General features: G+C 46.5%; 1 pseudogene; it reads right to left on the reverse strand.

Moving 5' to 3' along the window:
• Positions 1-1042: 1042 nt before the first annotated feature.
• On the reverse strand, positions 1043-1310 carry LOC146868061 (small nuclear ribonucleoprotein F pseudogene; annotated as a pseudogene).
• Positions 1311-10555: the final 9245 nt, after the last annotated feature.

The following is a 10555-nucleotide window of genomic DNA, read 5'->3' on the forward strand; positions in this document are numbered from 1 at the left end:
AGCATGGAAAATAAATGACAGTTTTCCAATTACTGTAATTTTCATTGGTTTTAAATGTAAACTGACATTTGCTGTCGCTGCTCAGGCAGTAAGACGATACCATTTCATGTTGATGGTGCATTCTGTCATTTTTCGTTGACCAGTTTCTTAAATTTGTGGTATGGCTTGCGAGCCCGTTCAAGTTGACAGATAGATTATCTGTCCTAAGGACACTGTCAAATAGTTGATGATCTCCGTGGCTGCATGTCATTGCATGGCACACACAGATATTATTCCAGGAAAAAGAATGAATGTGCAAGTGGAAAAAACAAGACAGGTTTGAAAGAATGAGATCAAATTTCCCAGAAAAAAAGCAGATCGTCAGAGGCACATTATCTCAATCACAATATTAGTCCATTATCCATATGTCAATGATTTGAGCAATGTAGCTTTATATATTTTCATATTCATCAGATCCAAAGGACAATTACTGGCACAAAGATTAACTCTATTGAAAAATCATATTCCTAGACTGCACAAATAATATTAACATTCCCATGGTGTCTGTCAGGTTTTTTCTCAAATTCTTCGAGTTTCAGGTACAACCCCTTAAATGTCAAAGGAGAAATGTAATGTGTACTTCTATAATAGAAGTAGGCTTCCCTGACTCTCGAGGTTTCTAGGCCTAGCAGAAAAATCGGCACAAACTCTGTGCGCAGTTTGAGTAAATACAACTATCAAATATTAAAAAAGAGTGCTTACCCTGACTAGTTTTGATACAACAACTCAACAGACATGCATTAATGTTCAGTAACACAAAAACGAAAGAACACAAATTACACCAATCAAATGAGAAAGAAATTCAGGAATCCACTTTCACTACTGGTTGTGATCAATTACGTATCCTCAAAGGCAAACACAATTCGTCAGCCTAAACAAAAAAAAAAAATATATATATTTTTACCCCAAAAAAGTTTTATTGTATAAACCAAAATTCTATATTCATACAGACTGCGGACCATAAATGATACATCTACTAGAGATTAACTGCCATCTTCAGACTTTATTCTCTCATTTCTCCATCTTCCTCCTCCTCTTCCACTCCTCGAATATAGAGGACATTGTTACACCGTTTCAGGACTTCCAGATAACACCCCATCAATGTATTCTTCTGTGTTTGCCAGCTGCATGTTCATATATCCATCGACAGATACTAGATACCCTTTGTATTCCATTGCCCATTTCAGTTTGACCATTACAGGCTTACCAGTCAGTCCATTGAGGAAAGGCTTAGGGTTCAGTGGTAAACTCAGGCTGGGTTTATTTTCCATCTCTAGGAAAACACTAAAATTCCTCGCCGGGGCCGTAGGAATCATGTGCCACTGCTGGAGTGCTGCGGAAGAAAATACAAAACATATCTTTAAATACCGGTTGAAGTCACTAGCATAAATAATAGAATACACATGGTGCATCCTGAAATTGAGGAAAACATGATTAGATCACAGCGGAATATAGTATCTCAATATTCACAGCCAAATATGATGGAACCTGTGAAAACATGCTTATCCCTTGGAATTAGGTTAGAGTCTGCCAGTCCATTGAAAAATGGATATTGTGTTTACTAGGGTCCTACTGCAACGACAGAGCAATAGCTCCACAACCAACAGTGACAGATCCATGCAATGAAGAGTAGCTGTTTGACACACAGCTGCAATCTGCATGTGAGCAACTGACATAAGGGTACATACAACGACCACAAAGGCACTATTTGAGCTACATTGCTACTGTGGAAGCCTCTCCCAAAAACACTTGCCTCACATATAGTTCTCCCCTGTTAAAACACCCTAAACCCAATCCTACAGAACATTCCTGCATGTACACGCATCTAATGCAACCCAAACACCTGAATATTCTGTGATCACAGATGCTACAACACATTCTATCATCAGGATAGGTGAGAAAATATTCTTAGGGTACAATGTAATGCACTTTTCCAGTTCATTTGATTGTTAGTGACCTTTTCTTTCTGTACTTTGCCCAACAGTGCACCTATTTTTGTCCTGAGGTAGACCCCACTCTAAATTATTGCACAGATATACTATTCTTTAGGCAAGGCAATACTGCACCAAAGTTTCTGCACTGTTTTATATCAAAGGAACAGAAAAAAATGCACCATATCCATTAAAATATGGTTCACCCCCCCAGCCCTGGTGCTCTTTTAGCAGCCATGCGGTAACACATACATCCTTGTTTCATTGTGCAAGGGTGTGTGCGTTCCCTGAGGCATAGGCTTTGTACTGGAAGGGCGTACCTTTTAAGAACAAATTCCTGTCTACCAAGTTTTGTAAAAATAGACTTTTGTCAAACCCCATGGGCGGTTGCATGGAACACCAAGTTTTGTAAAAATAGACTTTTGTCAAACCCCATGGGCGGTTGCATGGAACACCAATGTGCCACCCATGGAACATTCCCTCGAAACAAAGTAAGGAAAAGCTGAACATAGCTCGTCTTTGCGGTACTTTGGGATACTATCCAATGCAAATTCTGATTTGTGTTGGAAAGTAAATCCTACCTTAACATTTTGCACCGCATTTGCTCACAATAATGATGCAACTCAGGCACAAAGCATTAGGAATTCTCGGCCCAGATATGGGGATGATACATAGACTACCTTTCCCAAATATGAATGTTGATGGACATCTAAGTTCAGGAATTTATATGTGTGCTCAATAATATCTGATCTTTTATCCAATAGTAATATTGAAATAACGTCCATGTACCACCCATGGAACCCTCCCTTGACACAAAGGGCCTAATTACGATCTTGGCGGACAGGTTACTTTGTCACAACGGTGATGGATATTCCGTCTGCCAAAATATAAATCGCATTATATCCTATGCGATTCATATTTCGGCGAATGGGATATCCGTCACTGTTGTGATGGAGTAACCTGTCCGCCAAGATCGTAATCAGGTGCAAAATAAGGATTAGCTGAATTTAGCACAATTTTGCGGTACTTTGGGATACTATCCAAACTTTGCCGTGGGTTTGCACACAAATTTGATTCAACTCTCACACAAAGCATTAGTAATTCTAGGCCCAGATATGAGGATGATATACGGACTATCTTTGCCAAATTTTGAATGTTGATGGAATCTAAGTTTAGCATTATATATGTGTACTCATTAATATCTGAAAATGTAGCCAATAGTATTATTGAACAAATTGTTGTACATTATCACCAGTCATTTGATCACAATACACGTTCATTGCATGTTTCACTTTTTATTTGAAGCACCTAGTTATTTTGCTTGATCATAAATGATTACTGGATTTTCATATAAATTGTCTTTCAGTGTACAAGCGTGTGTTTTTGAGTCATATTTTGATTTTTTGTTATATGAAAATACATTTAATAAACTCTGAAACTGTATATAAAGTAAGTTATAACTCCAAAGGAACCATAGCTATATTGATTTTGTTTTGACCCAGTTTCCTAAGAAAAGAAGGTAGGTTTCTGGATAGCTACACTTTTATGGGGCTTGTTGAAGGGAAACCTGGAACAAACTTAAAAAAATTGGTACTACAGAAAGGCCTGTCCAGAATGCATTGCCTGCTCACATGTTAAGGAAAAGGACAAGGATGGATATAGGTCAGTCTATGCTGGCGCTGCTCAGAGTCTCACATATTTGACTCAGAGGGAAGGCCTGTGTGTGTGTGTGTGTCTTAATCATATTTATTTCTGTGAGTTGATAACCTGGTTAACTAGAGTGAGGAGGTATAGCATTTCGGATCTCCCTTCATTACCCCAACAGGCCTGATATCCACCAGGCCTATTGGCAATGCCTCTAGACCAAACAAGCTGACTGGCAATTAACAATATGCTCCTTTAGTAAAAAGTAGGAGGAGTGGCTATATTCAATATGTGTACATGGTTGCAATAGCAGCAGCATCCAAAAAGAGGCTTACTTGGATCTGGTGACTGTTCTGCACTCATGCCTTCAGATATCTCGTGTGGTATGTCCTGTCTACACAAGAGCATTCTCAGTCACCTATAAACCTGATAAACATATATTACACTCAACTGCAACACCATGGCACTGATGTAACATGAACCAAAGCCTTAATCTCCACATTCCATTACTGACTTTTGAAATATGCAGCACATCTCCCAACCTTTCTCCAAACACTCAACTTGCTTAGACTTATGGAGGTGCAAGAGTAGACACAGCTGAAAAAACGCCTTTGTTTTAATGTCTTAAAGTAAGTGTCCATTGCCTTACACTATGACCACCTCTCAAAGCAGAAATTGAGACTGTAAGTGGATAGCAGGAGTGACAGAAGAGGGAACCGGGATGCACTGGTTTTTGCAGCAATACAGTCAACCATTGTAACCAAAGGCATCAATGGGGCATATTCTCGAGAACCTGTGACAATCATCGCAAAAGTAACTTAACGCAACCTGCAACATCGCAGTCTATCGTGGGAAAATCACGCCGTGTTAACCAAGTATTTCATAACACGGCGGTACCATGCGATAGTCACCAGATAACGCCTCATCTGACTGCGTTAAAATCAATGCCACACTGCAAAAATGCGAAACACAAACGCAAAAAAAAGCTGCGATGAGGCCAATCGCAATACAAAAAGCAGCCAAAAACCAGCGGCAGGCCTGCAAATCCCACGCGTCTGGCGGGAAAATGCACTAGAAAAGCAACAAAAACAACACACCAGAAAGAAGCCAAAGTGCGTAGCTAAGTGGATGCACCCTGACCGAGCGCAGAGGCCAACGCAAAGCCCCACAGACCACCAGCAAGGAACAATGGGGTCAGGAAAGGCCAAGTAGAAGAGGGAGAGGAAGACAGGGTGCAGTCCGCAGGAAAACAAGACCAGCGTCACGGAGGTGACAGAACACAATCAGCAACTGACCCACAATCAGACTACCTTGAATGCAGCTGGAGTGTCGAGGAGGCCAATGGAGGAGGCCAAGAGGCGCTGGCATGACATGAAAACCTAAACCAGGCACAAAGATGCCGCCAACAGGAAGGAAGCAACGGTGACAGAAGGTGGGAGTCCTGCACCACAGGAGGAGCTGGAGGAAACGGAGGCTACAGTCTACAGTGCGGAGTCCGTGCAAGAAGTCGGAAGTGCGGACACAGCTCAGGAGGACCTGCCACAACATCAACAGGGTGAGTAAAGACCAGGGACTGGGGGAACGGGGGGAGATGGGCATAATGGCACACATGCACAAATAAGCAGAGCACACTGCACACATACAATGACCTTGGATCATGTCCCTCATCCCGGTGGCACACTGCAGCACACACACATAGCAATAACAGCACATCCGCATTGACCACAATGTGTTACAATGTGCAACCCCGACACTGCAGAACAGAGGACACAACTGGCTCCGCACACGCGCAGAAACAGGCCCACTACATCTGACAGAGCTGGAAACTGTGAAATGGAAATGTAAGTGTAAAACCTCACACCCGTCATGTAGTCCAAATGCACACTGTCAAGCATCAAAATCATGCACTTCCAAAACAGTCACAATGTACTTTGGCATACAGTCTGCATGTAAATAAGAACAATGCGCCAACACACATGTCAACACATTGTCAACATGCATCACCCCTCCACATTGCAGAGGGACACACAAAACCTCCAGCAGAGCACAGAAGACCACACATCAGTGATGCCAGAGAGGACCACCACACCTTCGACACTGATGTCCTGCAACAGCCCATGGACATCCCATGCAACCCACCACCAGAACCAAGGCACCCAAGCTACTAAGAGGAGAACCCAGCCCCTGCAACAGGCCACACAGCATGAAGCACCCGCAAGCACAGCAGGCTCACAACACTTCACCGACCCACACATGGCACCCCAATGCCAGGTGTCAGAACCCAAAAGGAGGTGGCCCAACAGTTGCAGTTGTGTTCCGAACCCATGGAAAGCGAACTAGATCGATCACATACGTGGGTGCCTATTACCCTTCATGGACCACCTACACCCCACTTAGGAGACCCACACTGCCATAGAGACACATGCAGATGCACATTACCAGTACAGACCCACGGCCAGGGGCACACACATATCAGTCACACACCCACGTTGGCTCTGTGTACGACGGAACAGGCCACTGCCCTTATGAATTGTGTGGGTGATGACAAAGCTACATGTCCAAGCTCTAACACCTGCCTGCGGTGACATGTCTGCATTCGCTGTACACAGAATAATGTAATGTCCTAGGGCCTCATGCATACAGCAAGGCGACAGAGACACATGCAGATATCATGTTGAACTGGCTACGGGCACATGCGCCCGGCCTCTTTATTGGCAGGGCCACATGTACAGTGACGTCTGTGCTGGATGTGTTTGGGGTAAGTATAAGGCAGCCCGCACGGAGTGCTTGGTGCTGGCAACAACTTGAACAGTGGGGACCAGTGCAATGGAAACAGAAAACACCTGCATAACAGAGTCAACTGCTGAGCAACCTGGAGGGAGCAAGTACAGAGGTCACCCAACATACAAACAGAAGTGTCAGTGAGTTGCAGTGCGCTGAGGTTGGGTCCCCAGAGCTGAGCGTGCTCATGTGAAGAAAATGTCTAGGATTGTGTCCCTTTTGGACATTCCTGATGCAGCTGCAGTGGGGGGGTGTCACACCTGCATCATCTTCCTCATTGCCGTCCCAGGTCTCCCACACTGCCTGAGGTGACATTGCTGCATGAGCTCGCCACAGCACATAACCAAAACAGTAATAGACGATGATTCATGGTGCACAGAGCTAGTGGCACCTGGAGTGCTGAGCAGGGGATCAGGCAGAAGATGGCATCCACGACAGATGCAGGCAACTCGGTCAGTCTGCCAGTACGACCGTTTCAACACTGGCAGTTGGTGGTTGGAGTTGGTCCTGGCAGTGGTGGGGTGTGCCTCTTGCGGTAGTGCGACGTCCGGGCGGTCAGGACTCGATTTGATGTGTGAGCCCTTGTGGGCCACATTTGAGGCTTGAGGCAGTGGACAGCGCAGGGCCACAGACACAAGGCGATGATGACCCCAAGGCCATCGCCTCAGAGGCCATCCAACATCTCAGAAGAAGGGGTCCCGGACATGACCAGCACAGAGTCAGTGGCCCCGGATGCACTGCGGCCGGCACAGGCACCCTGCCATGGGACAGTGATTTGCGGTGCAGTCAGATGGGCCACGCGAGCTGAGCAGGTCCTCATTAATGTTCGAGGTGTATGAGGCGGAGGGTTGCGGGGGACAGTGGAAGGTGTCCTACAGGGCATGATGCAGAGGGTGGAAACTGTCTGGAAGCAGCAAATGGAGGAGTAGATTGCCACGGCATCGTTCTAGCCACAAAGTCAGTATCACCGACATGATGGCGATGACAACCCCAAGCCCATGGACTCAGTCACCACCAAAGTTCAACCAGAAAGTTTCCATGGGTTTCGGGGAACAAACTTAGTGGCACCGGGGCTGAAAGGGGATGCGGTCTGCGTTGAGGCCTGTACAATGACATCAAGTCAGCCATAAATAAATCAAGACTGAATTTGAATAGTTGACCTACTTGACCTCAGTGGAGACCTGAGGCAGCGGTCAGCGTGGGCCAGCGAGCTCCTCCTGGAACTCTAACACATGACGTTGACATGATATTTGGGGGTGACTTGTGGTTGACGGAGGCAAAAGCACCAGAGCTGAGCGGGTGTTCAGTCGTGTCCTGCCTGGTACGGACTGGATTGGATTGGCTTGAGGCCTACTGGACTTCAGTGTAGGCCGCCGGCGTAGTCATCAAGGGTCCACAGACACGTGTGGTTGGTATGCCAGGCACAGACTTGGTATCACCACATCGAAGGGAGTATAGTGAGTTAAATCGGCCATAATTGATGTTCTCTGCTATAGTGTAAACAAGACTCAGTTCCAAATGTGTGACCTACTTTTCCGCTGTGCATGCAGGTGGAGTGCCTCAACGAGAAGGGAGTACAGCAGGTCGGTGTCGCGGAGGCTGTGATGGTCTGAGGAGGCTGCCAGGTTCTCGGCACTCTGGCTTGGAGCTTGCACCGGCGCGTGGTGGGCCCTCATCAACACACGCCGGTGTTGGCAGGTGTGCATTGAGGCCTGGGTGCGCTGGGCCTGGCAGGACTGGTACGGGGCCCTACGGCCCAGGGTGCAGCAGGCGCACAGGAACACAGGCAACACTGCTCACAGCGTCGGCCTCATGGCGGGGTGAGGGGTGCCACCCTGGCAGAGTCGTTGGGGGTTCCGGAAGAGGACCACACCCTGAGCTACGTGCTTTTTATTCACACCCCTACAAGTCTGGCGTACGCCGGGCAAGCCCACTCCGCTCACGCATACGAGGGGACGTAACAAGCTACATTTCAGGGATCTTCTCCACTGGCTGAGGTGACATGTTTGCGTCCACTGCCCTCCATACACCAGCGGTGTATGTCGACATGGATATGTGTGTGGTCTGCATACTGCAGTCTGGCCATCACTTCGATGCCACACTTGGCATTGTGTACATTGTCATTCATCGGTCAGTTGCCTCCTTCGCACATGCCTGGTCCCAACCTCTTCCCACAATCTGCTATTGTGTGGCTGAGGTGCCATGCAGTTGATGACTTAAGTGCATGGCTGGCCCAGGTTGCCAGAGTGAGTTGTGCTGTCGTGTCTGGTGTGTGGGCATGTTGTATGTGAGTTTGTGATGTGTGCATTCCCAGTGTTGTGAGTTGCATGGTTGTGGAGTTGAGGTGTGTGGTGTGTGGTGTGTTCATTTGGTACTTGCCAATGAGCAGCGCATTTACTTAGGTGCGATCCAGGAAGTGCCGGGTGATGATGGGCTTTCGGAAGATGTAGGACTCATGCAGTCTGCCTGGGTGGTTGGTGTCGAGGTTGGTGGATATTCCCAGGTGGTCCACTATTGCCTGCACAGTGATAGTATGCTTGTGCTTTTGGTTGCGGATATTGTGTGTAGTGTCACCAGGGGGCACAAGTAGGACATGTGTGCATTCAATTGCCTCCTCACACATGAGGTAATCCAGCTATGGCTTTGACGCCTTGCTTGGTCTCCAGCTGTTCCTGTGCAGTGTGAGGGAAGGATAGGTAGTGTGGTACCAAGCTGATGATGGCATCCAAGACAGTTAGGGGGGCTTGGAAAGGGGCTGACAGTGAGACTCCTTGGACTCTGGTGGTTGTTGGTTGGCAGGCCCCAGAGGCCAACAGGTACGGCACAGCCAGCAGCTTTGTCTGCAGAGGGATGTTGGTTGTCTGCTATATTGGTACCGACTGCCTGTGGGCAATGGTGGTCAGGATGCGTAGGATGGTTGTCCTCTGAGCCTGTGGTGGGCAATGTATTTCCCAGGTGTGAGGTCTGTGAGATTGGTGTGTTTTCAGCAGGTCGCTGTCTTTGTCTGTGCTGCCTCATTGTTGGTCCGGGCGGGGGGCGAGGGGGTCGGAAGGGGCCTGGGTGTGGTGGCGGTGGATGTTGTTGCCCTATTGGGTCTCCGGGCTGCATGTTCAGTTGCCCAGGTGCATCTGTTGTTCTTTAGGTGTGGTTCTGGGCTGTGCTCCCTTGTCTGTTGCCAGTTATTGTCCGACTTTGCACCAGTTCAGAGCAGGTGTTAATTTCCTACTGCTAACGCGCCTTATCGCATAGTTTGTGATCTTATTGCCGATCTGGCTGGTCGTTGAGAATGTTGTGGAGTGGTGTTGTCGCAGCTTTTTGCACGGGAACGCCTACTCTGCATCTCATTAGCGATAGTTGCCGGGGTCATCTGTGGCGATGTTTTTGTGGCTGCTATCGCAGGTAAACTGGTGCTATGGGCTGTTAGCACCAGCTTGTGAATGAGGTGATAAATTTATTGCGACTTTGGCTGCGCTAAAGTGCCGTTAACTGGGCGATAGTTCCTTGAGAATATGGCCCAATGAGTGTATATAATTGTATGAGTGTGATATACCTAATTAAAAACGAAAGATTTTTTTTTTATAATAACGTCCTACATCAATAACATTTAACAAGCAGCACTGAATTTTGGAAGTAATGTTACTTACTACATGAAGATACAAACTTGCAAAATGAATATGAAGAACTAATGAAAGTAATATTTTATTGAGGTGTCCAACAAATAAATGTAATTGTTCTTCACTTTAAACAGTGTTATGATGTTTCCGTTTTTTGGACTCACCACCAAGTTGTTTCATTTATTGTAACAGTGGTTCATGAAACTTCAGTATATGGCAGTCATTCGCAAACAACTTGTTAATCACAATCACATTCTCCTCAATGTGAACACAAATGTCACCTTCTTCATAATCAACTTCTGGCCCCACAGTACAGTTGCAAAGATCAATAAGAATTTTCAAAAAGACAATGGTGTGGTGGGGTCTCTTACAGTTGTCTGGCCACTGTTCAGCTTACCCTTTCCCTTTCCTCTACAGGCCAAAGCTACCTAAACATGATGGATCAGAAAAATGTCCTCGGCCCAAGTGAAATCAAAATTCATCCAAATGGTCGCACTGTCGCTGTAGCTGTCCAGAGAACAGACAGGTCTGCGCATCACTATGAAA

The sequence above is a fragment of the Triturus cristatus genome, chromosome 1_2 (genome assembly GCF_964204655.1).
Source record: "Triturus cristatus chromosome 1_2, aTriCri1.1, whole genome shotgun sequence".
Lineage (NCBI taxonomy): Eukaryota > Metazoa > Chordata > Amphibia > Caudata > Salamandridae > Triturus > Triturus cristatus.